The sequence below is a fragment of the Rattus norvegicus genome, chromosome 14, assembly GCF_021556685.1.
Source record: "Rattus norvegicus strain SHRSP/BbbUtx chromosome 14, alternate assembly SHRSP_T2T, whole genome shotgun sequence".
Classification (NCBI taxonomy): domain Eukaryota; kingdom Metazoa; phylum Chordata; class Mammalia; order Rodentia; family Muridae; genus Rattus; species Rattus norvegicus.
Window position 1 is genome coordinate 15,187,235 of NC_141547.1, and position 25,562 is coordinate 15,212,796.

The following is a 25,562-nucleotide window of genomic DNA, read 5'->3' on the forward strand; positions in this document are numbered from 1 at the left end:
TGATTTGGGTTGGGTTGGGTTTTGGTTTTTCGAGACAGGGTTTCTCTTGCAGCCCTGTCTGTCCAGGAACTCACTCTAGACCAGGCTGGCCTCAGACTCAGAGTTCCGAATGTGTCTGCCTCCCATGAGACTTCAGTGGTGTCTCATCACACCTGGCTCAGGAGAACTTTGCTAAGGGTGGAATAGGACCCACTATGCCTGTGTGAAACATCACTTTAAAACCACAATTCAAAAAACACACTTTGGGTCCAAATCTTACCACCCGTTCAGCCTGTACTCTACCATGTAATTCATCTCTACGACCAGAGGGTTCCCAGAACTACTTTTTCTTCTGTCTGCAGTTTAGAGACACCGGGTATTTTTAGAGACAGAAGGAAAGCAACCCGTCTCGAGGGACCCAACGTGAGACATGACATGATGACATCCCGGGCCACAATACAAAATCACATCAGCGTCTCTCTCTCTCTCTGCATACATTGAGGGCAAGTTCTTGAACTGGGTGCCTCCGATCTTCAGGGGTCTGCACCTGCCCTCTGAGCAAAGGGAGCAAGAGAGCGGAATCAGTGCCCACTGTGCACATGAGAGAATTCCAAGTCATTTACTGCAGATGTGCTCCGTGTATGAAAACTGCCTCTAGAATTTGTACGAAAACTGTATGCATCTGTATGACTGCCTCTAGAAAGTAGGTTTTACATTCAAATTCAAAGCCTTTTATTGAAAAGAATATTAATGAAAATGTATACAGTTTTAGAAAGTTACAGCCTTTTTTGAGGAACTAATAAGAAAAAGACAGGACAGCCTGTTCTAAGAAAGGCTAGTGTGAAAACTCCTATTGGCACGGTTTTTCTTTAATATAGAGATAAAATTCATGTGTGCTGAAATGTAAACAAACAAGCGGGACACTTTTGCACTCTTCCCTCCCCAAAGCCTTTGATATTGGAGTAGATTAAAATGACGAGAAAAGCTGGGACAACTCCCCATCCAAAAGTGGGGATCACCATGTCCCTAAAAGTGCTGAGGGGACAGGAGATGCGAGTTAAGTAGGTTCATGGCGGCCAGTCCAGCCACTTTGTGCAGTGACAGGTCAGGTCATTTTCTGCCATCTCAAACATTTCCACCTACAAACCCTAACTTTAAGTATGAGGTAAGTAAGATAGCCTTTAACCAAATATGTACGACACATCAAGTCACTGTAGGCCATCTGAGGGTCTAGTACCACTTGGAAGACGGGGTCCTGTATGATGGTTTAGCAGGTAAAGTTCTCGCTGTGCAGGTCTGACAACCTGGGTTCAATCCCCAAAGGTGAAAGAGGAGGACCAACCCTGACCTCGACCCTCCACACGTGGGCAGTGGCACAGACACCGCAACCCAAGTAACCAACGTCAAATTTAAAAAAGAAGCCTCTTGCTCCTAGTACACGTGAAGTTTATTTTCCAGGTTCTTATCAGAAAGGACAAGCTTGTGAGAATAAGTATCTTTATTGAACAAAAAGATTACTGGTATGTGTATGTATGTATGTATGTGTGTGTGTGTATGTATGTATGTGTGTGTGTGTATATACAGATAGATAGATAGATAGATAGATAGATATCACTAAGATCCAAATTCAGCACCATTCTATGAGTTATTTCATGTTGATCTAACACAATTAACTAATTATATATTAAAGATTAGATACAGAAACCATACATAAGATTTATTTGTATTTTTGATAGTATACTTTTAAATGTGTATGGGTGTTTTCTTTTAAATGTGCATGGGCGTTTTCTTTTAAATGTGCATAGGTGTTTTGCCTGCATGTCTGTCTGTATACCACTTGCCCAAAGAACCCAGACAAGGGCTTTGGATCACCCTGGAACTGGAGTTACAGACCATTGTTAGCTGTCAGATGGATACTTGGGATTGAACCCGGGTCCTTCGGAAAAGCAGCTGGTGCTCTTAACCACTGAGCCCTCTCCCCAGCCCAATACTTTCATAATACAAATGTTGTGCCCTCAAAATATTAAGCTAAATTTTACTTATAAACAGGTCGCCATTAGTTCGTAGGAACTCAGAACTCAGTGTGGCTCTTTTTTCAAACAGAAGTTATTCTGTAAGAAATGTGTTTAAGCATGCTTTTTTACACACAGGCACACACAAATATAGGACCCTTAATACAGCAGCACCATAAACTCCTTGGTTCGTCTGCATGCTCTTTTGAATATTTACACTTTAGGAAAAAAACATTATGCACATCTGTTGAATATTCTAGGAACTAAGAGTTAATATCAACAGCATAAACCCAAGAAAGAAGATTCAAAACTACGAGTTTACTGCCTCACAGGGGAATTTTTAGAAAGATGAACAATAATGTTGCTTTCTGAAACAGTATTTGGGTTTTGTGGGAGCATGATACAAGTTTTGGTACAGTAGTCACCCTAATACATACTTTTAAATTTTTTGAGAAACAGCAAAATATGAAAACCAAACAACTTATTCCAGTGAATAAAATGTCTAAATGGAATCTAAAAGCGAGGACACTCACCTAAGGCCACTCGGAGTCTAAGAAATGCCTTATGTTGTGAATGTAAAGGGGAAACAAGCATATTTTACAACTTCCAAGAGACACTTTGTTCTCTCCCTTCCTCCCAGCCCTGCTACACTTCCCTTAAATAATGCTCACACTGAAAGGCTCCAAGCCCACCCCTCCCTGAATTCCCCCTCCTTACTTAAGGCATCTTCAACCCTAGCCAGCTAAATCCTGTTTACAAAGGCACCTCCAGGTGTTCTGTTCTTTGGAGCCCGGGGAACAAGGGCCCACATAAAGGCCTTTATGTAACCCTGGCTGTTACCCAGGAAGCTATGCAGGCTCTTGTTAGAGGTCAGAACCCTAAGAAAAGACAGAGAGAGGACTAGGTAGGCAAGGTTCATTGATTACTGGGGCAGCAACAAACACGTTACTGCTGTGGTCCCCTGCAGCAAACACGTTTTGTGGAGTAGAGCTGGAGCCCTGTGTAAAACCCATCCTGATTTAAACAGAAGGACAGGGAGGAAAGAACAAACCATTGCTGATGGAGGAAGGGATGACGTAAACTGGATGGGACCGTTTTAGGTAAGGGAGGTCTTTGTCCTCATAGAAATGACAGGTCACTGTCAACATTATGAAGGTCGTTAATAAGTAACAGTCGCCCCTGGTCATCAGCGTCCCAAGTAACTAAGGAGACAAGAATTGGCAACATTCTTTCTGGGCTGCCTTGGTTCAAGGATTTGAAGTTTAGCTTAGAAACTGAAAGCAACCTGAATACTCCTGTAGAAATATACATTAAGGAGCAAATAGATGTATGGCTGAAAGAGAAAGAGGCTGAGGGCTGCGGATGCAGATTGGCTTTAGATTGCTTGCCTAGCTAGCATGCATGAAGTTAGATATTTAATTCCCGGCATCCAGCGGGGTAGCACATCTGTAACCACAGCCCCAGGAGGCAGAGAAGTAGGATCAGAAAGACAAAGTCTTCAACTATATTATAAGTTTGAGGCCAGCCAAGTATACTCGAAATCCTATCTCAAAATTTTAAAAGTGCTAGAGAGAGGGAGAGAGAGAGAGAGAGAGGGAGAGAGAGAGAGAGAGAGAGAGAGAGAGAGAGAGAGAGAGAGCTGGCTAGCTCCTAGGACCTCCAAACTTCACTGACATGCATAGCCTAAATATATATTTGTTTTCTTGTGCCTTTATGTGCGATTCCAAAGTTTTGGGTTTATATTCATTCCCCCAGCATCCTGGATGGCAATGTCTAGAAAGCAAATACAATTCCAAAAGAACGACAGTGCCTGGCTGATAACAGCTGTCAGCAGTGTGGTCGCCGCTCACATAGGCTTACTTACCGTTCATGTCACCAACCACATTACATCCTTCAATTCAGTATCCAATCTACCAAGCACATGCTATGTGGTGTTCGATGGCTCCCTGCTCAGTGGCAAACTCTGGGCTCTAAAGAAAGTTCTTCAAAGATGTGGGCGATGGAAGAGGTCCTTAATCCCAGCCCGAGGCTTTCAAAAGGAGGCCAGGCTGGCCTCCACGGCTAAAACCGTGTGGATGGAAGAGAAGGGAGATGGGTCTCAGTCCCCCAAGACAAGCAAGTGGAACGGTTAAGAACATGGAGTACATTCAACAGCTTCAATAGTTTCTGCCAGCGGAGGGCACAGTAAATGGATCTCACCAAAGCTCAGCTTTTCCTCTGTAAATTAAGACTACACCTCCCACGGAAGGTTATGATGAAGATTATAGTGGGTAATCATTGACTAGGTGTGTTCAGGGAAGGAGAGCTGGTGAGGTATCAGTTGTTCCCTACCCTCTATTGAATTCCTGGCAGCCCCACCCCCCTCCCAGCTGGTGCCATTCACTGACAAGGCAGGAATGGTCACAGTCCGCACAAGTTTTAAAAGAAGCCTGCAGTCCAGTGGTCAGGACCCTTTAAGGATCAAATGCCCCCTTTGCGGGGTTTTTTGCATACTGAATATCAGGTATTTATATTATAATTCACGAGAGTAGCAAAATTGCAGTTTTGAAGAAGCAGTGCAAATAAATAATTTTATGGTTGGGGGTTCACCACAACATGGGGAACTGTATTAAAGTCGCTACATTAGAATGTTGAGAACCACTGCTCTGGTGGGAGTCACTTTTTTCTCCCGCAACAAACATTACAACAACTTTTTAGAACTAAAGTAGAAGGGCAAAGACAGCTTCGGGGGCCAGAGGGACACCAGCAGAGCTTCAGGTCCTGGCTGGAGCCTCTGGTGAACATGAGTGCAGATCAATGACATACACGCCTGGGGCAGGCGCTTGGCCTGGAGAGAGATTGCCCTTACCACATCCCTGCTGCCTAGGGACTTAGAACAGGTACAAAGGTTTCTGCCAATGCTTAAATAGGCAGAGGCCTGGTCAATGTGAGGCGGCGGGCAGATAACACTATCTCAGTAGGGAGCATGCTCAGATGCAGACATGGGGAGACTGCAACCCAGAGACCAGAGATATACCCTCACACTCTCCCTCCGGCACACTCCTGTGAGCGTGCTTGCACAGACACACATGCAGGCATGCGCGCGCGCGCGCACACACACACACACACACACACACACACACACACATACACACACGCACACAATGATGGGTAAGAGGAGAGAGACAGAGACATCTGGACTTTGTCCAGACTCCTTTCAACACAGCTGCTAGGGGCGAGAGGAGATCCCAAGCTGACTGCTAATAAGTTTCTGTCTCCTTCCAAAAAGAGATCTCCCGAAGCAAACGGCTCAGGTTTTTTCTTTCTTTTTATTTCTTTCTTTCTTTCTTTCTTTTTTTTTTTTTAGAAGAAACACTTATCTAACACTTATCTCTCTCCTGCCCTGTCAGTGGCTTGTGATTAGTACCCAGCAAATCATCAAAGGGCTTCCCGAGGTGCATCTGGTATCTACGAGTTCAAAAACATAACTGATAATTTTGCCTCTCAGTTCTGTGTGCTGGTGGTTAAGTTGGAGGCAATGTTTGTGTCAGGGAAGTCTTCGCAGGGCTGCTAAGAGGACCTGGGGGATGAGCAAGAGGAGGGAAGCAGGGGCTCAGGGACAAGTCTGAAGGCCCAGACCATCAGCCAGCATGGGCCAGTGGGATGACATAAGTCACTAGGGAAAGGCAGGTAGCTGGGAGGTACCTGGTGGACAGTGATAGCCTTACGGACGTCAGTGGGATTTAGATTGTCGTAGGCTAGGAGAAATCACTAAAACCTTTGTCTCAGTGCCATGGCCTGCCAGCCGTAGATGTCCTGCTGCCGCATTTAGGGGACAGGCTGAACAGGAAATGCTAGGCTCACTGACTTTGGCCTCAGGCCTTAGCCACCAAGATACAATCACATTCCAGCAGAGCCAGCTCATAGTGTAGACTCCAGAAACGGCCCAGACAACTGGAGCCCTGGCTGCAGCCCTTTCTGCGTGACCTTAGGCTCAGGAGTTCCCTCCAGGAAGCAGCTCCACTCAAGTCTGAAACAGGAGCTTCACGTTGAATCTGAACCACACAGCTAATGGTATCTCGGATCCAATGTGTCATGGGGAGGCACTTCGAACTGTAATCGGTATAAGATAAATGCATGTTGAATCTTAGTTCCTATTGGCGCTTAACATCGTTGAGTTTTTGTGGAGGAGAGAATGGTGATTGTGTCGAAGAACTGTTATATTCAACCCATGGTATTCGTGTACACTTTCATCCTCATGTAAAATTTCAGGAGAGAAAAACCCACACTGTGGTGTCTCTAGCCAGAGATAGACCATCTACTTTCTCCCCCCCCCCCCCCCCCCGAGCTGGGGATCGAACCCAGGGCCTTGCGCTTCCTAGGCAAGCGCTCTACCACTGAGCTAAATCCCCAACCCCTGACCATCTACTTTCAATTCAGACAACCAGATCTCGCCAGCTAGAACCGATTCTGCCAGTGTTTGCTGGAGAAAGTGGTTTCTCCTTTCCAACCTTGGAGCTCTGAACAGCTCCAAGTGATGAAAACCACTTAAAGTTGCCACCTCCCCCGAGAGGCAGCAGCCTTCAGGGGAAGGTGAAGGGCGTGTGGTATGTGAAGGGTATCTACGTTGAAAAGGCGTGTGATCTAAGTGACAATGAGTGCTGCTGGCCTAAGACCTTGCAAGGTAAGACTCCATCCGTGACAGGTCTAAGCAACATGGGTTCAACTGGAGTGCATTCAAATCCTGATATATCCTTGTCGGCAAAGAGTGTGTACCGGGGAGCAGGAGGCGGAGTGTGTAGGGCTGACTGGACAGGACCCAGCTGGACAGTGTTTAGAACCCAAGCTGTCTCTCACTACCTGTGAGGATTTTACCAGATGATATCTAGAAGACCTGAAGACTGAAATATTTTCTGGGATAATACCAAATGTTCTGATGGGGACTGTAAATCTTTTATATTTTTCCCCTAGAAAAAATATTTAAGTTTCTTTTCTTTTTTTAAAGGAGGCTATGGAATTTTTTAAAAGATTTATTTATTTTATTTATAGGTTAGTACACTGTGGTTCTCTTCAGACACTTCAGAAGAGACCATCCCATGGCAGATGGTTGTGAGCCACCCTGTGGTGGCTGGGAGTTGAACTCAGGACCTCTGGAAGAGCAGTCAGTGCTCTTAACCACTGATCCATCTCTCCAGCCCTTAAGTTTCTTTTTTTTTTTTTCTATTCTTTTTTTTTTTTTTTTCGGATCTGGGGACCGAACCCAGGGCCTTGAGCTTGCTAGGCAAGCGCTCTACCACTGAGCCAAATCCCCAACCCAGCCCTTAAGTTTCTTAAGACATAGATAATGAGCCAGGTAGATTGGGGAAGGAGAGGCAATAAGCTGATTTAGAGGTAGGGTAACGGTGACTACCATCATTGGTTTTCCTTCAGTCTTTTAATGGGCATGGTTGTCCCTTGGGATCTCTGAGGATAGGCATCTCCTGCCTCCTGTCCCTCTGACAGTCTGCAACTGTCTGTGGCTATTGAAGCCCCTGTGTAAAATGCATTGTCTTTGCACAAAACCTCTGTGCATTTTCCCTTAGACATACCCAGCTCTAGAGTCCTCACAATTAGTACCTAATCAACTGTGGAATGAGGAGAAGCAGAGTGAGTGCTGGGTACAGTTGCGACATCATGGGCCTGGCTCCAGATGGCTAATTTGGAGCCCTACTGTTCTGTGTCCCAGTGCGAGCAGCTGCCTGATGACTAGGTGGGAAGACAGTGCGAGAGATGAGCTGAGGGATAGGAAGAACCCTGGGCTAGGAGGCCACCTGCAACGGCAGCCACCAGCTTGCCTTGCAGGCAGTAGGGGCAAGGTTTAAAGCCAGGCTGAAGTGTCTGAATCTAATCTCATTTCATAGATAAGAAGGGAGTGGAGGCAGGTGATTCTCTGGTAAGCAGGCTTGATAGATAACAAAATGACCTGAAGATAACTGTGCTAATGACTAAAAGTCTCACGTTCCCCCACTGCTTCCAGACCTGTGACTCACAGCTTCCCTGACTCATCAAAGACACCAACAATTACCTCAGAACTATACAAAATAACAACAGTAAACCAGTTACTTTTAAAAAGAAACTCGGTCAGAGATTTGGCATTTTGTATCCTTCCATCCGGTCAGGACCCTGGAAGCTTTTTTTGGCAGGAGTGAGGAGTATGGGGTAGAGGGGGAGGGCGAGGGTAGGGGGGGTGTCTGTTGTTACTTTTCTGAGCATCAAGACACATCCTATGATGTTTTCTTTCTTACTCCTGCGTATGACGTCTTGGCTACCTAGAAATACTTTAAGCTCAAAGGCCACCAGCATTGCTGTTGGAGACCAGTGCTTTAAGGATGCCTCCAGAGTGAAGAAGAGTAACTTCAAGACAGAGATTGTTATTAAAAAGGAAAGTTTCTGGGGGGTAAAGGAATTGGGGGCTTTAGAGATGCAAGTGACTTTGATGACTGACCACAACTGTGGTGTGGAGTGGAATGTGTACTTGATTTTAAAAGGAGTGGCATCATTTTTTTTAACCACCTCCCTTCATTCGTAAACTCTAATATTTGTGCTTGAAAATAAAAAATTTCCACCGCAAGCTGGCAGCCGTCCTTTGAGCTTGGAGGGCTTTCCAAAACAAAACAGAGGAGTTGGATGTGGCTGTGGTTTCACAGTCTTCTGTTTTCTTGACTGACCTTAAGGAGCCAAGGCACAGCCCCGTTTTCTTTCAACGCCTGCAGACACAGAGCCTCTAAAGGCCATTCTAGCTAGGCCTGATTCTTCCCAGGGGTCATCTTCCAGGACCCCTTCTGTCTGCCTCGAATCACAGGGTTTGATTTTTATACTTTCAGGGGCAGATTCCGGCCCAAGGAAAACCCGTCTTTACTTTCTACTTTTATTTGTTTTTAAGCAAGACTTTCTCCTTGTAGGTGTCCAGGAAACTGTTCTACTTCCAAGCCGGATGTCAGTGTTATTCCACATACCTCGGTGCTCTTGCCTAGGAACCAGAAGATAGAATGGGAGAGCTTTTTGCAGCCAGCACATTTTGGGAGGCATCCAAAGGGTGCTTATGTTGGCTAAAGTCAAGAAGGTCACAGACACCTTGGGCAGATAGAACCGGCTCTTGATTGGCATTGCCTCATGGGAGAAATCAGGACAATAAGAGACGTGCCCAGAAAGACCTGAGTGGCAGCCTGTATTCCCAGTCTGATCAACCCAAGAATTCTGTCTGCCTGAAAGGTGCTTAGGTTACTAAGAATGACTCATGTTTTGAGCAGGGTCTCTGAATGTTCTCTACCTTTCCTGTTTCCTGTTGGGTTTTTTTTTTTTCTTCAACATTTTGGGGGGCTGAGGGGGGTTACCACAGCATGCATGTGGAGGTCAGAGGAAATGTGAGGGGCTTGGAACCATGTGGGTTCTGGAAATTTAGATCAGGTCATTAATACCTTTATGTGATGGGCCATGTTATTGGTCCCAACCCCTTTTGACACTAAAGAACTTCGGGGTCCTCTAACTTTGTTCGCAGCCTGCCCCCATCACCTGATCTACTGCAGTCCACCCTCGTGGTCTTGATGCCTGCACAGTGAGATCCTTTAGGAAAAGGATCATGCACTCTTCCTTACCTAGAATAGGACCCCAACAGGTTTGATTGGTTTTAAAACCACCAACTTTGTCCTACAAACAATGCTTTACACTCTATTTATAATGAAAAACCCCATATCACTAATTATCAGTTGAGAACCTTCTATCCAGATAACAACTACCAGATTCTGATTTTTTTTTAAGCTAGCATAAGATTCCCACTCTTTCTAAAAGGGACACAGCCCCGTCTTTGCTAAGCCTGCCTTGAGCTTCCCTCCCACTCCCCATCCCACATGCTCCATGTTTATCTCTGGTCTATAGTCATACTTGTGTCTGAAGACTCTGCTTCGGTCGATAGTCATGCTGTGTCTGAGGGGAGTGATGGTCTCTTTCCCAAGCGTAGGAATGAAAAGAACATGACAGGCCTCGAGGCTTCCCAGAAGGAGCTGTGTGAGCCAGTGATGTACATCCCTGGTTTCCTTACTAACTGACTGCCAGACTGCAGGAAACTGGAGCCAACCCAAGTGGGGCCCTTGGCAGCTGCTCTGAGCCATAGCCCAGTGTGGAACAGTTGCTGAGAGCAGGGGGATGGGGAGGCTTGGGGTAGGCTGCAAGTGGGTACAGAAGGAAACGTATTCTGGAATCCTCAGAGGTACTCTAGGTCAACAGGGTGGCTCTGCTTCCGTACAGAGGTAGACACTTCCACACAGTGCTGGCTGAAGAGAGACTAGGGGCCGCTGAGTCCCTCGCCCTCCCTCAGTATTTGAAAGACCAAAGAAAAAGAAGGTAAGCTAGAGAAATATATTAAGTAATCAGTGTTCCTGGAAACAGGTATCTCTTCCTATACATACACACCCCCCAACTCACGTATCCATGCCCCCACACACGTATACTCACCCATCCCCCACACATACACACTCAACTCCCACTCACCTATCCACTCCTCCCCACATACATACATACTCACACACATACACACATACTCACACACACACTTACTCATATCCCCCACATTCAGCCATTCACCCACACACACACTGAACCCCACATACACACTGAACCATGCCACCCACATATCCATACACACAAACACATATATACATACTTACCCAACTAACACACATACACTCACATGCACACACACACATATACATACTTACCCATCTACCACACACACACACACACACTCGCATGCACGCACACGCTTATACACCTTCCTGACATATATAAGAACTTGAAGACACTAAACGGATTCCAAAAGTCCGTCTTTTAAACTAACTTCATAACAACAGTAAGTCAAGACACCTGGCGTTATAAAGTCAACAGAGAACCTCGGTCTGTTTCACACATGTGTGTTCTAACACATGTGTGTTCTTACACAACTGAATGACACAGGGGCAGGTTGTATGTCCTCAGCTTTAAACTTATTTTCATCTTAAAAAGCAAAGAACAAGAAATAAAGGAAACGAAAATGGCCAATTCCTTCATGAGAGGCCTGGAGCTCAGTGATTACACTTAAATATCCTAACCAGTTGATGATTTAACCAGTCGTCTCCATGAGCAATAGTGGAGCCCAAGCCTCCAACTTCGTGCATCCGTAAGCCTTTGCTCCACATCTATCCCACCCCATGCCAGTCAGTGGGAGGCCGAGCAGTGTCCATTGGCCGCTTTAATACAAGGAACGATTTGTTTTTCAATCTGGCCCAATTTGGAGTGGCTTTCTCTTTGGAGATGGGTGTTGACTGAAGGGACAACATTCTAACGATTGCTGTCTTTAGCTCTGCGAATACTGGGTTGAAGGTGCTGTTCATGGGCTAATGAGAGAAGATCCTTTCCATGCAAAGGAGATTTTTCTCCATAGTCTAAAACTTACTCCTTTAAAAAGAATGATGAGGGGCTGAAGGGATGGGTGGCTCAGCGGTTAAGAGCACCGGCTGCTCTTCCAGAGGTCCTGAGTTCAATCCCCAGCAACCACATGGTGGCTCACAACCATCTATAATAGGATCTCAAAATAAGGGGGCGGGGAGGGTAGAGAAATGGCTCAGCAATTAAGAGCACTGGCTGCTCTTCCAGAGGAACTGGGTTCTGTTTCCGGCTCCCACATATCCTCTTTTGGCCCCATGGGCACCATACATTTATGCAGCGCACTAACATACATGTAGGCAAACACACTTAATTTTAGAAATTAAGAAAATTATTAAGAAATTAATATTTTTAAATTTTTAAAAAAGATTTATTCATTTATTTTAAGTATATGAGTACACTGTCACTGTCTTCATACACACCAGAGGAGGGCATCACATCTCATTACAGATGGTTGTGAACCACCATGGGGTTGCTGAGAATTGAACTCAGGACCTCTGGAAGAGCAGTCAGCGCTCTTAACTGCTCAGTCATCTCTCTAGCCCAAGAAATTAATATTAAGAAGTTATTAATATTGGTGGTGGTGGTGGTTTCTCTGTGTAGCCTTGGCTGTCTTAGAACTCGCTCTGTAGACCAGGCTGGCCTTGAATTCAGAGTAGCTTTTTACAGGAGGGAGTATAAATCTGTTACAATGTTACTGTGCCACATGGTTGGGTGGTCTTTGTCTTTACCCAAACCAGCTGGGGGAGCAGGACAGTCACTCAGATTGTAGTAATAGAATGATGCAGAATGAGAGGAATTTAAAACTTTAAAAACACAGCACAGCTGGGGGCCGGGGAGATGGCTCACAGGTTATGAGTAATTGCAACTCTTCTAGAGGACCCAAGTTCATGCGGGACAGCTTACAAACCTGTAACTCCATGTCTAGGGAGAACTGACACCCTCTTCTAGCCTCCAAGGGCACCTGCACTCACGGCGCATGGATACAAAATACACATTTAAAACAAATCAAAATAAATCTTAAAAACACACAGGCTCCCATACCAACAATATAAGGTTTTTTTTTTGTTTTGTTTTTTGTTTTTTTTAACGTACTACCTTAGGTACTGCCTTTCTTTTGTTCTGTTTTGGTATTCTGAATCAGCGTTTCTCTGTATAATCTAGGCTGGCCTCAAACTCATAATCCCCCTGTTGTAACCTCCCAAGGGTTAGCATCACAGATATGCAATTTTGATTTATTACCATTACTGCTGTTGTTTTTGATTTCTCTGTGTAGCTCTGGCTGTCTTAGAATTTGCTCTACAGACCAGGCCGGCCTCAAACTCAGAGATCCTTCGACCTGTGACTCCGGAAGGTAGGGACCAAAGGCATACGGCATCACTTCCAGCCACAAGTATGCAATTTGAAATTTAATTTTAAATAGCCTGGCCCTGGCTATGTCTCTTTGGATATCTGTCTATCTTCCAGGTATGTTTCATTGAGAACTCTGCCAGAGTATTGTCCTCTGTAGTCTTATCCAGCAGATGGAAGAAGGCCTCCTCGCCTGGACCTGAATGACACTCAAAGCCTTTATACTGAGATAGAGACTCATAGGAGATTGAGGGAGTCAGCTAATGCTCACAGAAGAGGAGGTACCATGGATGTAGGAGGACAGGAAGGAGCTGGTAGCTAAGGGCACAGACAGAGTCTGGGCACAAAGGCCTAGCAGGCCCTGAATGTGACTTAGACATCTATCCTAAAGGCAACTGGAAGCCATTGGAAGTCTTCAAGCAGAAGAACAGGATTTCTTTGTAGAGGCCACTGGTGGAGATGGGTCACTTGGGACTTGTCTCCAGAGTGCAGCCTGGAAATGAAAGTGGCTTTGGGCTTGGAATGTGAGTGCCACCAGGCCAACGATCTCTCACCTACTGTGACTTTTGTTGCTTACACATGGCTTTCACAGTCGACTGATGACTGGGCCTCCAGCAATAGGTACCTGGCACACGGGCGCCTCTCAAAAATATTTGCTGAACAAAGAAGTCAGATAGTTGAGCTCTGCTGAGGCCAGGAGATTAAAGCGTTGCTGTAAAAGAGGAGAAAAGGTGGCTGGTTTAAAGGACAGGGCCTGCCAATCTGCGGAAACCTTCTGTGCGTTTTCTGGATCGATTTAAACAACCATGCCACATTCTTGTCCTTAAGGTGTCTATGATTTAATGTGAAGCATCAGAAATCCTTTCTAGATAAAATGCTCTCCTTAAAGTACATGTTTCTTTCTTCCTTCCTTTTTCTTTTCTTTTTTTTCCAAAAAGATTTATTTTATGCATATGAATACACTAGCTGTCTTCAGACACGGTGGAAGAGGGCATCGGATCCCATTACAGATGGTTGTGAGCCACCATGTGGTTGCTGGGAATTGAACTCAGGACCTCTGGAAGAGCAGTCAGTGCTCTTAACCATTGAGCCATCTCTCCAACTCTTTCTTTTTTTCTTTTTTCTTTTTTTCTTGTAGTGTTGCTTTCTTCTCCTTCTCCTTCTCCTTCTCCTTCTCCTTCTCCTTCTCCTTCTTCCTCTTCCTCCTCTTCCTCTTCCTCTTCCTCCTCCTCCTCCTCCTCCTCCTCCTCCTCCTCCTCCTCCTCCTCCTCCTCCTCTTCTTCTTCTTCTTCTTCATAGCGCTTTGCAGCCACCGTCACCATGTTCCAGTTTTAGGATATTTTCATCATCCTGAAGTTTCCCTCACTCCCATTGCTGCTCCACCTCCAGCCCAGCCTCCTTTCAGCCTCGTGGATTTATCTTTTCTAGGAATTGAGTAAACAGAGCCGTACATCATAGACTTTTAAGTGGCTGGCTCTCGGTAAGTAAGTCTTTGAGATTCACCCGTGTCGTAGCAAGCATCTACAGTCGTTCCTTTTTGTTGTTGAATGGTGCCCCATTGTATAGATGTACAATGTTGGATTTACTTACCAACTGATATATGGCCCGACTGTCCCCATCTTTTGTCTGCTGTGAGTAGTGCTGACTTTTACATTTATGCCATTGTCTGTGAGTGGCCAAGCAGAGAGAGCCTAGAACAGTAGAAAGGGTCAAGGAAGATGGCCCAATTCTAGCTGGAGCAGGAAGTGTGAAATACCAAGTTCACAGAGATGGCTGGGACAGGGGAAGAGCAGTGTAGTCACACACACAGCATCTCCGTTTCATAAATGGTGCTAAGTATAAACAACAAAGTGTGCCTTGACCATAGTTCCATGACATAAAGTGTATTTCCAGGGCTGTCCCTCTGTCACAAATGTCCTACCACATAACCTTTCTTATGTTGCAATTAAACAATCTTCAAATCCTTCCATGCCCTGCCCCCATCAACTATCATTCTACTTTCTCTTCTTCTGAACCTTACTTCTTTGGGCACCCTGTGTGTATGACCCTGTGGGATCATACAGCATTTGTCTTATTACAATTGGTGTGTTTAATTTACCATGGTACCCTAAAGGTTCATTCTCATTCACACATAGACTGCAAGATGGCTTCCTTCTCTTTCAGGGTTGACTAATAGGCCATTGTACACATTTCATTAGTTGATGGGGTCTGGCAAGATGACTGTGAAAATTAATGTTTCATTTGGTTTGGTTTGGTTTCCAACTAGGCACAAGCTGGGGTCATCTAGGAAGAGAGAATCTCAACTGAGAATCCGCCTCTATCAGATTGGCCTGTAGGCAAATCTTTAGGCCATTTTCTTAATGACTGATGAGAGAGGGACCAGAATACTGTGGGCTGTCCCACCGCAGTCTACACCGAGGCAAATAGTCCTGGGATGTAGAAGAAAGCAGGCAGAGCCAGCCATGAGCAAGCCATGAGGAGTAAGCCAGTAAGCAGCATGCCTCCATAGCCTCTGCTTCAGTTGCTGCCCTGACTTCCCTCAGGACTGTCACCTGGGAGTTATAAGGTGAAATAAACCTTTTCCTCCCCAAAGTCATTTTTAGTTATTGTTTGCTGACAACCAGAGTTCAATACCTGGGATCCCCTTGGTAGAAAGACAACTGACTGACATATGGATGTGTGCATGTGCACACATGCGTACATGCACATAAATAAATAGAGTAAAATTTAAAAAAATTGATGGGGTAAATACAGCCAGAATGCTTTATAAAACCCATCACAATGTCAATAAAAACTATAAAATGAAGGTCTTTCTTCAGCTCAGGAAGATGAAATACATGATCTGTCTTTATAATAAGACTCACGGTGCTGGAGAGATGGCTCAGTGGTTAGAGCACTGACTGCTCTTCCAGAGGTCCTGAGTTCAAATCCCAGCAACCACATGGTGGCTCACAACCATCTGTAATGGGATCCAGTGCCTTCTTCTGGTGTGTCTGAAGACAGCGACACTGTACTCATATAAATATAATAATAAGACTCACATAAATCTATAGCCACACTAAGTGAGCCCGAGAACTTTCTCTAGCTTAACAAACAAACAAACAAACCCACAAACCCATGAGGCATCACAGGACTCTTGAATGCTACACATACATTTTTTGGAAGAATCCCTTTAAATCGCTGACTACTTCAGCCTAAACATTTCCTTAGAAAATTCTCCTCTTTCCCCACAATCCACGAGGTCATGCCGTGACCTGGTCCTGTTTGGTTTTGTGATAAAAATGTCTGGCTGGAACTTCATCGTGCATTTCAAGTTTTCTGTAATACTCAGGGTTACGCAGGTCAGAGCTGATACCGTGGAGTTTCAGGACAGCACTTATCGGAGAAAGAAGGGATGGCATGGGGTCAGGCCATCACACCTGATGGCAAAGAGAAAGACTACCCCAGCAAGGAACGGGGAGACGTTTTGAATTTTGTGTTCCAAAGGGAGAATGTAAGCAATGTCCAAGAGTCTCAGCGAAAACCTGCTCCTTTTCACAGATGGACAAGGCAGGCAGTTCTTGGAAAAATACCAGAGCAGGGCAGTGTATCCGTCTATTCTATCAGACTCAGGAAGACTGATAACACACAGCAGGAATTCAGATAATAAACTCAGTAAGCTTCAACGGCTATAAACATCAGTAAACACAGTTGAACTGTTGAACAAAGCAGGAAGTCCTCAGGACAGCCCAGGGTAGGCTGAGAGGCTCACTGCTCCCGGGGTAGCAATGTGCATCTGGACCTTCCAACACCTTCTCCAAGTGGCTGGTTCTCCTGACAAGACCATACATAGGTCCAGGGTGCTCTAGGAATGCCACAACTTCCCGGTATACCTGCCCAGATGCCACACCTGTAACTGGTATGGAAGGTGGGTCAATTAAACAGGAGCTATCAAAGGTAGGGAGATAGGAAATCCAACGGAACCTCCCTGCATGCCAGCCTGGTCACACTGGCTGAGGGTAACATGAATAAGCCCCTCCCAGGCAGAACTGCTGCTAGGTTGAAGCGATTCCTCCAATTGAGGCTCAGGGCAGAAGACAGTTATTGCTCAAGAACACGTCCGGTCCAGTCCTGTGCTGTTATGTGGGCAATAAATTTATCCCCACCTAATTTCGAATGGCATTGGCAGCTATAGTAATCAAATAACAACCGTGAAAAGCCTAGAACCTGTTTAGGGTGGGGACACACTGGTCATGGGTCTTCAGTTTGGGCCCATTTGAATTGCCTAGCAAGTGGCTTTTCTCGGTCAGGAGATCTAGAGTTGTTTTATAGTACGCTCGGAAGTTTCGGTTTTGTAAGGTAAGACGTTGGCAAGCCACGCGTAGTGCACAACAATATGAATATACTTTGTTTTTGACGATCCTGGGGACCGAGCCCAAAGCCTGGCACACAGTAGGTAAATGTCCTATCACTCAGCTACATTCTCAACCCTACAAAAATACTTGCGGGGTTGGGGATTTAGCTCAGTGGTAGAGCGCTTGCCTAGCAAGCCCTGGGTTCAGTCCCCAGCTCCGAAAAAAAGAAGAAAAAAAAACTTGCAATTGTCCACCCAAAATGGCTCTGATCAGTCACCAGCGCTATATTGTATTTGTTCATGTATTATTTTTTTAAACCACAAACAAAAACAAAAACCCAGATTGCACTGGTTCCAAATCAACTGAGTTATAGTTCCCGGGAATAGATCCCAGGCACCATGAATCATGAAATAATAGCACAGACATCATTATCTTTGGAAGCCTGTTAGCCTCCTCCTATGGAGGCAAGACAATCAGACTGCTTGGGGGTGGAGAGGTGGATCAAAGGCGATGAGCAATGGTTGCCACTACAGAGAGCCTGCGTTTACCCCTCAGCACCCACATGGCTGTTCAAAACCATCTGGAACTGCAGTCCCAGGGCATCCAGTGTCGTCTTCTGGCCTTTGCAGGCACCAGGCATGTGGCACACTTACATGTATGCAGGCAAGACACCCACACACGTAAGATACAAGTAAAATCAACAGTGTGTTAAAATAAAGATAAGATGATTTGACTAAGAATCAGAACTATCAGTCAACTATACATTTTGGCTACATAAACTAAAGAATCACCAATTAAAAGCAACAGTAAAGAGGAGATACAAAGGTTTGGACAATGTATGGTTTACTGAGCTCCTTAGTATTTTTTGTGTTTTGGTTTGGTCTGTTTTTTGTTGTTGTTATTGTTGTTGTTTTTGGTTTTTGTTCTGTTTTTGTTTTTGTTTTTTGAGACAGGGTTCCTGGCTGTCCTGGAACTCACTCTGTAGGCCAGGCTGGCCTAGAACTCAGAGACCCAACTGCCTCTGCTTCCCTAGTGCTGGGATTAAAGGTGTGTGCTACCACAGTCCAGTGAGTTCTTTAGATGGGAAACCAGCTTTTCTAACTAACCGGACTTTATGAATATAAACTGTTTTCTTTATTTAAATTCCTAATTTTCTAAGCTGGTGAGCTGGCTCAGTAGTTAAAAGTGTGTTACTAGGTCAGTAAACCTCACAGCCAGTGTTTGATCCCCAGAACACATGGAGGAAGGAGAGAACTGACTCCCAAAAGTTGTCCTCTGACCCCCCCTCAAGCATGCCCGTACACCTCAGAAATACACACACAATGATAAGAATACAATTTTTAATTCACCAATTTTTGAATAAGCTGTGAGAAAAGGGGTATTCTCCGAAGTTACACCAATGCTGGTAACTACAAGAGTCCCGTGTAGCTCACCCGCTGTGTAAATCTACCTTGCAGTTTCCTACTGCCAGGAAGTGGAATCCAAGCATGCTCGGGCTATATAGGCCAGATAAGAAACTGTTTGGACAGCCAGGCAAGGTGTCTCAAATCAGCACTGGTGGTAGACTACAGAGGAACAGGAGGTACAGGGTAGAAACAAGCCAGTGGTAACAGTTCTTGGAAATGCCCTCATCCTGTCCAGAGAGGCTCTCTCTAAGACCCTATAGAACATGTGTGTTCCCAACTTCCCAGACCAACTTCTTTTGGGAGGGATTCTTTTTTAGTGTATATATGAAAGTATATATGAAACATAAAAGAGTTAATGTGTAGACTTAAGTCCTTAAAGTATCTCCTTTATGTGAATCCAAACATTCCAAAATACGAAACAATTTGAAGCCTGAAACCTGCAGGTCCCAAGCACTTTAGACAAGAGACACTTGATTTGGACACAGGCTCGCAAGCTGCAAGAGAACCGGTGGCAAGCATGTTGGTGTTAAAGCGCATGTGCGTGCTGTGGTGCCTAAAGCGCATGTGCGTGCTGTGGTGCCAAATTCAAAAGATGGCGCCCAGACTCTCATGCCATGCTAACGCAGCCCAACAGCAATTTAGGTACTACTAGGAAGGGACATTAGAGACTGAGGATAGAGCCCAAAGGAAGAATGCTTATGGCAAGGTGCAAGGATGGGGTGTGGGGGTTGGGGAAGTGGGTAGGAGATTTATCCAGAAGCGCTGTCAGCCAGCTAAACTTGGAGGACACAGCACAGTGTCAAAAACAAGAGAGACCCTCTCTCAGCAAAACAGATGACTCCAGGACATTTTCCTCTGATCTCCACATGCGCGCTGTGGCCCTCCTACCCCCGCCAAATAAATAAAATAAATAAAAATTAAACAGTATCAACAAATGGACGTAGAGATTGTTTAAGTGGTCCTGGGCCTGACTGGGCACACCATTTGAAAAGCAAACCTCTCCTTTTCTAGCTGGCTGCAGAAGTCAGCAGGATACTGAGCAGGAAGGGGCTGGGTGAATCTTACAGGCTCAAGGGCAATGGTGACAGCTGGGGAAAAGATGGAGACTTTATCAGATAACCAGGAAATGGAATTCGACCAACCACTTGAATGGTTGGGGAAGTGGATTCTACTCGAGGCCCTCCAGATAAGAACCTGTTCCATCTACACTCTGATTTCACCTTCGTGAGAACTTGAGCAGGAAACCCGGCAGAATCCTGAGTGATTTCTAACCTACAATTGTTGAGTGCTTACAGATGCAGCTTTCAGATATCCTGTCGGGCAGAATTCTCGGTAATAAAAAAAACACAACTGCCAGAATTGGGATGGGTTGAGAAGGGAAAATGGGACCTGGACTGTGAGATGGTGCAACCTCTTCAGGCAACGATAGAAGTGTCTTATAGAGTCAAACCCATATCTGTGCTACGGGTCCCCATTTCAAGGGGGAAAGGAAAATGTGTCAATAAAAGGTTTATTCACTAACGCTCACGGTAGTGAGCAAGACTGGACACAGGTCACATGATCGTCAACAGACATCAAAACCAATGAACTATGAGCACAAATAGGATTGACATTAAAAAGTAATGGTGAGTGGAAAATACCAAAGACAGTATGATGCTCTTTCAGATAACAATGTTCTAAAGAGGCTGACCACCGGTGTGGCTGGATGCCAGAGTGTTGGCCCAGCATCCACCAAGACTGGTTCGATTCCCAGAACTGCACATATGGTGGCACACACCCATATTCCCAACAGTTGGAGGAGGAAGAGGAAGGGGGGATAAGTGTTCTAGACTAAGTAAAAGCATTTCTAGGGAGAAATGAATGAGAAAAACAGATGCCTCAGGGCCCCCGTCTGAAAACAGTCTTTATCTTGTTAGTGATCCAGTTACGTAGGTGGGTATATTCGTCAGGAGTAAGGTACACACATTTCAGTTTGTAAGTTATCTGTCAATAAAAGTATTTTTAAATAAATTGGAAAGGGGATTCAACTCCATATAGCCTCTCTCAAGGAAAGCATACACTTATGGCTAGCCTGGAATTTAATCGTTTCTCACATCATAAGAGGCTTCCCAATTCCCAGAGTTCACTGGGTTTCTACCCAGGTGTTTATGTAAGGATTCTAAACACGGCCAAGAGCTGCTGGTTAAACTCTGTTTAACACGGTAATTTCTGGTTTTTGTTTGCTTGCTTGCTTGCTTTGGCTCCATGACAGGGTTTCCCTATGTATTACTGGCTGGCCTCAAACTCACAGAGATCCACCTGCCTCTGCCTCCCCGGTGCTGAGATTAAAGTCATGGGCCACCGCCAGCTGACTTCATGGTAGTTTCTAAACCAAAACAACCACCACAATGACATGTGAGGCTTTAAATGTGGACTCCAGTTTCTCCAAAGGAGCCCAAATAGTTGCATGGCCGGAAGGAAAGAATTCCTAGTCCTGACCCTTGGCCAGGTGCCTTGGGCACAGGGAGCGGTGCATGGAACCCTCTCCAGTGAGTCCACATAGGCATGCAGTCACCAGGCGGGGGATGCGGCTGCGGGTGGAAGGCACGCTGGGAAACTCTCCTGTTAGGTGGCCAGCCCAGGAGGAAGGAAGTGTGAGCGGCTCTTCCATAGATGACTCATTTTTTGTTGCTGTTTTTGAAGGATTATCCCCAGAAGCCTTCTTAGCTGCGTCAGTGATGGGACCGGCTCCATGTATCATAAATAGTTACAGATTATTAGCTGTTGCAAATTCTCTGATTGTTTCCACAAGGGACTTTATGATGAAGTGACGCGGTGGGAAATTGAATCCTTGGGTCTTGTTTCTGTGTGTAAGTGTGATGTGTCTGATGTGTCAGGGTTACCACATGCCTGGTTTTGAAATCGAGAGATGTTTGATAATTTGGCTTTGTGTTGAACTGAGACCATTCACTTGGCTTTTTATCCCAAGCTGTCCATGTCTAGCTATTATTTGGATCATAGCACACATACATGTAACACACCCACACAACACACACAACACTCACAACATACACACATACAACACACACATACCAGTCACAACATACGCCCACACCACACATACAACACACACCACTCACAACATACACACACACAATACACACAAATCACTCATATCATACACCCACACCATACACACAACACATACACACACACACATACACATACCACACACAACACTTACAACATATATACACACAACACACCCACACAACACACACAATACTCATAATATACGCACAACATACACACACAACACACCACTCACAACATACACACACACAATACACACATATCACTCATAACATACACCCATTCCACACACACAACACACACAACACTCACAACATACAATATGCACATATCACTCACAACATACATCCACACAACATACAACATACACACACAACATACACATATACACACACCACTCACAACATACACACACACAATACACACATATCACTCATATCATACACCCACACCACACACACAACACATACACACACATACACACACACACATACACATACCACACACAACACTTACAACATATATACATACAACACACACAATACTCACAATATGAGGACAACACACATCACTCACAACATACATACACACAACACACACAATACTCACAACATACGCACAACACTCAACATATACACACACAATACACCCATATCACTCATAACATATACCCATACCGCATACACAACACATACACACACAGAACACACACAAACAACACACACACCACTCACAACATACACACAATACACACACACACACACACCATGCTGAGGAGAAAGAACAATATTTGTACCAACACAGTTAAAAGTACTGCTCAGTTCTCTAGCCTTCTTTGGACCAGAGGTCTTGTTTGTTTTTAACCTTTTGCTTTAAAATTGTTTTTGAAAATGCGTGTGTGTGTGTGTGTGTCTGTGTGTCTGTGTGTCTGTGTCTGTGTGTGTGTCTGTCGTGTGTGTCTAGGTGCCTGTGGAGACCAGAGGGTATTGAATCCCCCAGACCTGAGTTTTTGGACATGGGAGTGAGCACCCTCGTGTGAGTGCTAGGACTGAATCTGAGCCCTCTGAATACACTTTTCTGACCTAGTCTCTATGGAGATAGAAACGAGCTCTATACCCTACTGTCTACCTCAGAAGGACGAGCCTGCTACTCACTCCCTGGTGGCTCATCTCCAATCATGGAGTCCTCTCTTTGATCTCATCATTAAGTCTTCTCCTCAGGGCACCTCTGGAAATGCTGCCCAAGTGTCTGTGATACTGGGGTTCCTTCCAGTGGGGCCTGTGAACGTTAGGTACTGAGCTCTGTAGTCTGGTGCTCCATTTTCTGTCCTTAGCTAGATGGATGCTAAACTCTTTCACAGCGTTTATGTGATTGTGGGGTTTATTGCGAGCTGTGTGGAACAGTCATTGGTAGCCATAAAAACAAGTAATGGCTTTGACTTTATCACTGTGGAAAGATCCAGAAGAAAAGAGAATTACCCTCTTTAGGGCATTCAATATGTGGATCCCAAACCAATGGCCACTCTGCAATCCAGAGAAGGGTTTGAAACTCACAGAAAGGATGAACAACACAACCAGAGAGATGACACAGGTCATACTGGTCTTAATAACACATCAATGGAGAAGGGTCCTGAAGCCAGCCCAGGCTGCAGGGGACCAGAGGCTGTGAAGCCGCTAGCCTGGCTTCCTTAAATTCCCAAGTACTCTCCATATCTCCATATCTCCATATATCTGAAAGCCCAAGAGTCAACAGCTTTCTTCTCTAATTAGTAAACAGGCCAATGGATGTCACTGTTGCACTGCTGAGACAGAGCCGGGACTCCACGGGGACCTTCAGCAGCTGCACGCTCAAGCCTTTCACTCGAGCAGACCACACTCTGGATGCACATGAGCGAAGAGGAGACAGTAACCGAACATCCACACTCAGAACAGGTGAACGCAAATACACAATGAATAGCTGCTTTACCTAAGCATACATGTCATGATCAAGCCAGGTCCTGTGACTTCAAAGACTTCCACACACCATGACTGGGACTCACACAAAATGCTCAAGATTCATGTTTAAATTGTATACGTGTCATGTTTATGCTGATATTGAGAGTGAGCCCTCTCTTCAATAGCCCGACGTAAATGTAAATACATATGTCTAGCTGAGCGTGGTGGGACGTACACACCTTTAAGGCCAGCACTTGGAAGACAGGGGCAGGTGGACCTCTGAGAGTTGGAGTCTGGACTGATTTATGTATAGAATTTTAGGCCAGCCTGAGTAATACAGTGACACCCTAAGTCAAAAGAAAGAAAGAAAGAAAGAAAGAAAGAAAGAAAGAAAGAAAGAAAGAAAGGAAGGAAGGAAGGAAGGAAGGAAGGAAGAAAGGAGGGAGGGAGGGAGGGAGGGAGGGGAAAGGAAGGGAAGGGAAGGGAAGGGAGGGAAGGGGATAGAGGAAGGGAGGGAGGGAAGAAGCAAATTTCTGTTCTTTCCAGTAGGACTATCAGGAATAAATGCCTATTGGGCAAGTATCATATACTAGGAACTGTGATGTTCCTCACAAGTCTTGAACTAAGAGCTATTGTGTCCTTTATTTTTTCTTTTAATACATTGTTTAGTTTCATTGGTTGGTTTTTGTCAACTTGGTACAAACTTGGACCATCTGGGAAGAAGGAACCTCGACCGAGAAAACGCTTCTATCTGATTACCCTGTGGGCAAGTCTCTGGTGTATTTTCTTGATTAATGATTGATGTGTAAGGGCCCAGCCCAGTGTGGGCAGTTGCCACCCTTAAGCAAGCTGTGCAGAGCAAGCCGGTAAACAGTGTTCCCACGTGGCATCTGCTTCAGTTCCCACCACCCGACTCCTGCCTTGAGTTCCCTTCATGATGGCCTGTGATTGAGATGTGGAAGCCAATTAAACCCTTTCCTCCCCAAGCTGCTCTGGCTCGGGGTCTTTATCGTGGCAATAGAAAACGATCTAAGATATGGGGATACTTAGGCCCAGCAAGAACAAGTGCCTTTTCCATTACACAGCAGTGACATAGTGTCAAGGCCCCATTTGGTGACCTGTCAAGCCTTGGCCCCAAGACTAGACCATTTAGAGCCATCTAGACATAGGCACACACCCCTGTCCTGCAGATGTCCTCCAAATAGTATTAGCATTCTTTGACAGCTGTGTCCCCCACTGGTCATGCTACAGAGAATACAAGTCCCTTCTGCTCCTAAAGATACTATAAGATCTTTCACCCACAGTCATCACCCAACAACAGATGGAGATGGACTCTTAGGACAAACTACGCAACTGAGTTATCAGAAATTGCCAAAAAGTACCTCAAACAGATCTGGTCTGTAATAGAATACAGCAGAGGCTGATACTAGTTTAACCTAGAGCCATAGTCAGGTTACCTGCAGATAAGATCCTTGTTTATAAAGTATTTTTTTAAGTTTAAATTAAAAATCATGTTTTTAAAAATTGAACTGAGGATGAACAATATAATTTTTTTTTTTGGTTCTTTTTTTTTTTCGGAGCTGGGGACCGAACCCAGGGCCTTGCGCTTCCTAGGTAAGCGCTCTACCACTGAGCTAAATCCCCAACCCCTTGAACAATATAATTAAAGCAATCTACTGCCCAGTTAAGAGTTTCTAAAGGGGAACTCAGAATCAAGCCCTGCTTTGGGACCAGTAAGTAGACTCTGGTACCACAGATACACCAGAAACATCCCCATGGCTTCCCTGTGGCTAGAACCAAGCAGAGAAGCAGAGACACGAGATGAGGGGCCGCCTGCAAGCTTTCTGATGTATTCACTCTTCCTAGAACATAGACCGCAGGTCAAGTCCCGTCCAGTTCTGTAGGTCCCCTCAGCAGCGTGGCCTGTGTGAGCAGAGTCTCGAACACACAGCTAACACTTACAGGCAACTATGGGGAACTGGAGAGCACTGAATCTTCCATCCAGACCCAGAACTGTCTCTTCCTTTCCCCACAGAGAAA

General features: G+C 45.2%; 1 protein-coding gene across 6 annotated transcripts in view; it reads right to left on the bottom strand.

The window, feature by feature from the left end:
• Shroom3 (shroom family member 3) overlaps positions 1-25,562 on the bottom strand; it is a 296,424-nt gene that overhangs the window by 67,006 nt on the left and 203,856 nt on the right. Inside the window, exon 1 of one of the 6 annotated variants that reach the window (XM_087582883.1) lies at positions 3,856-4,217. The gene's annotated coding sequence lies outside the window, so the exon portion shown is untranslated. 6 annotated transcript variants of the gene reach the window in all.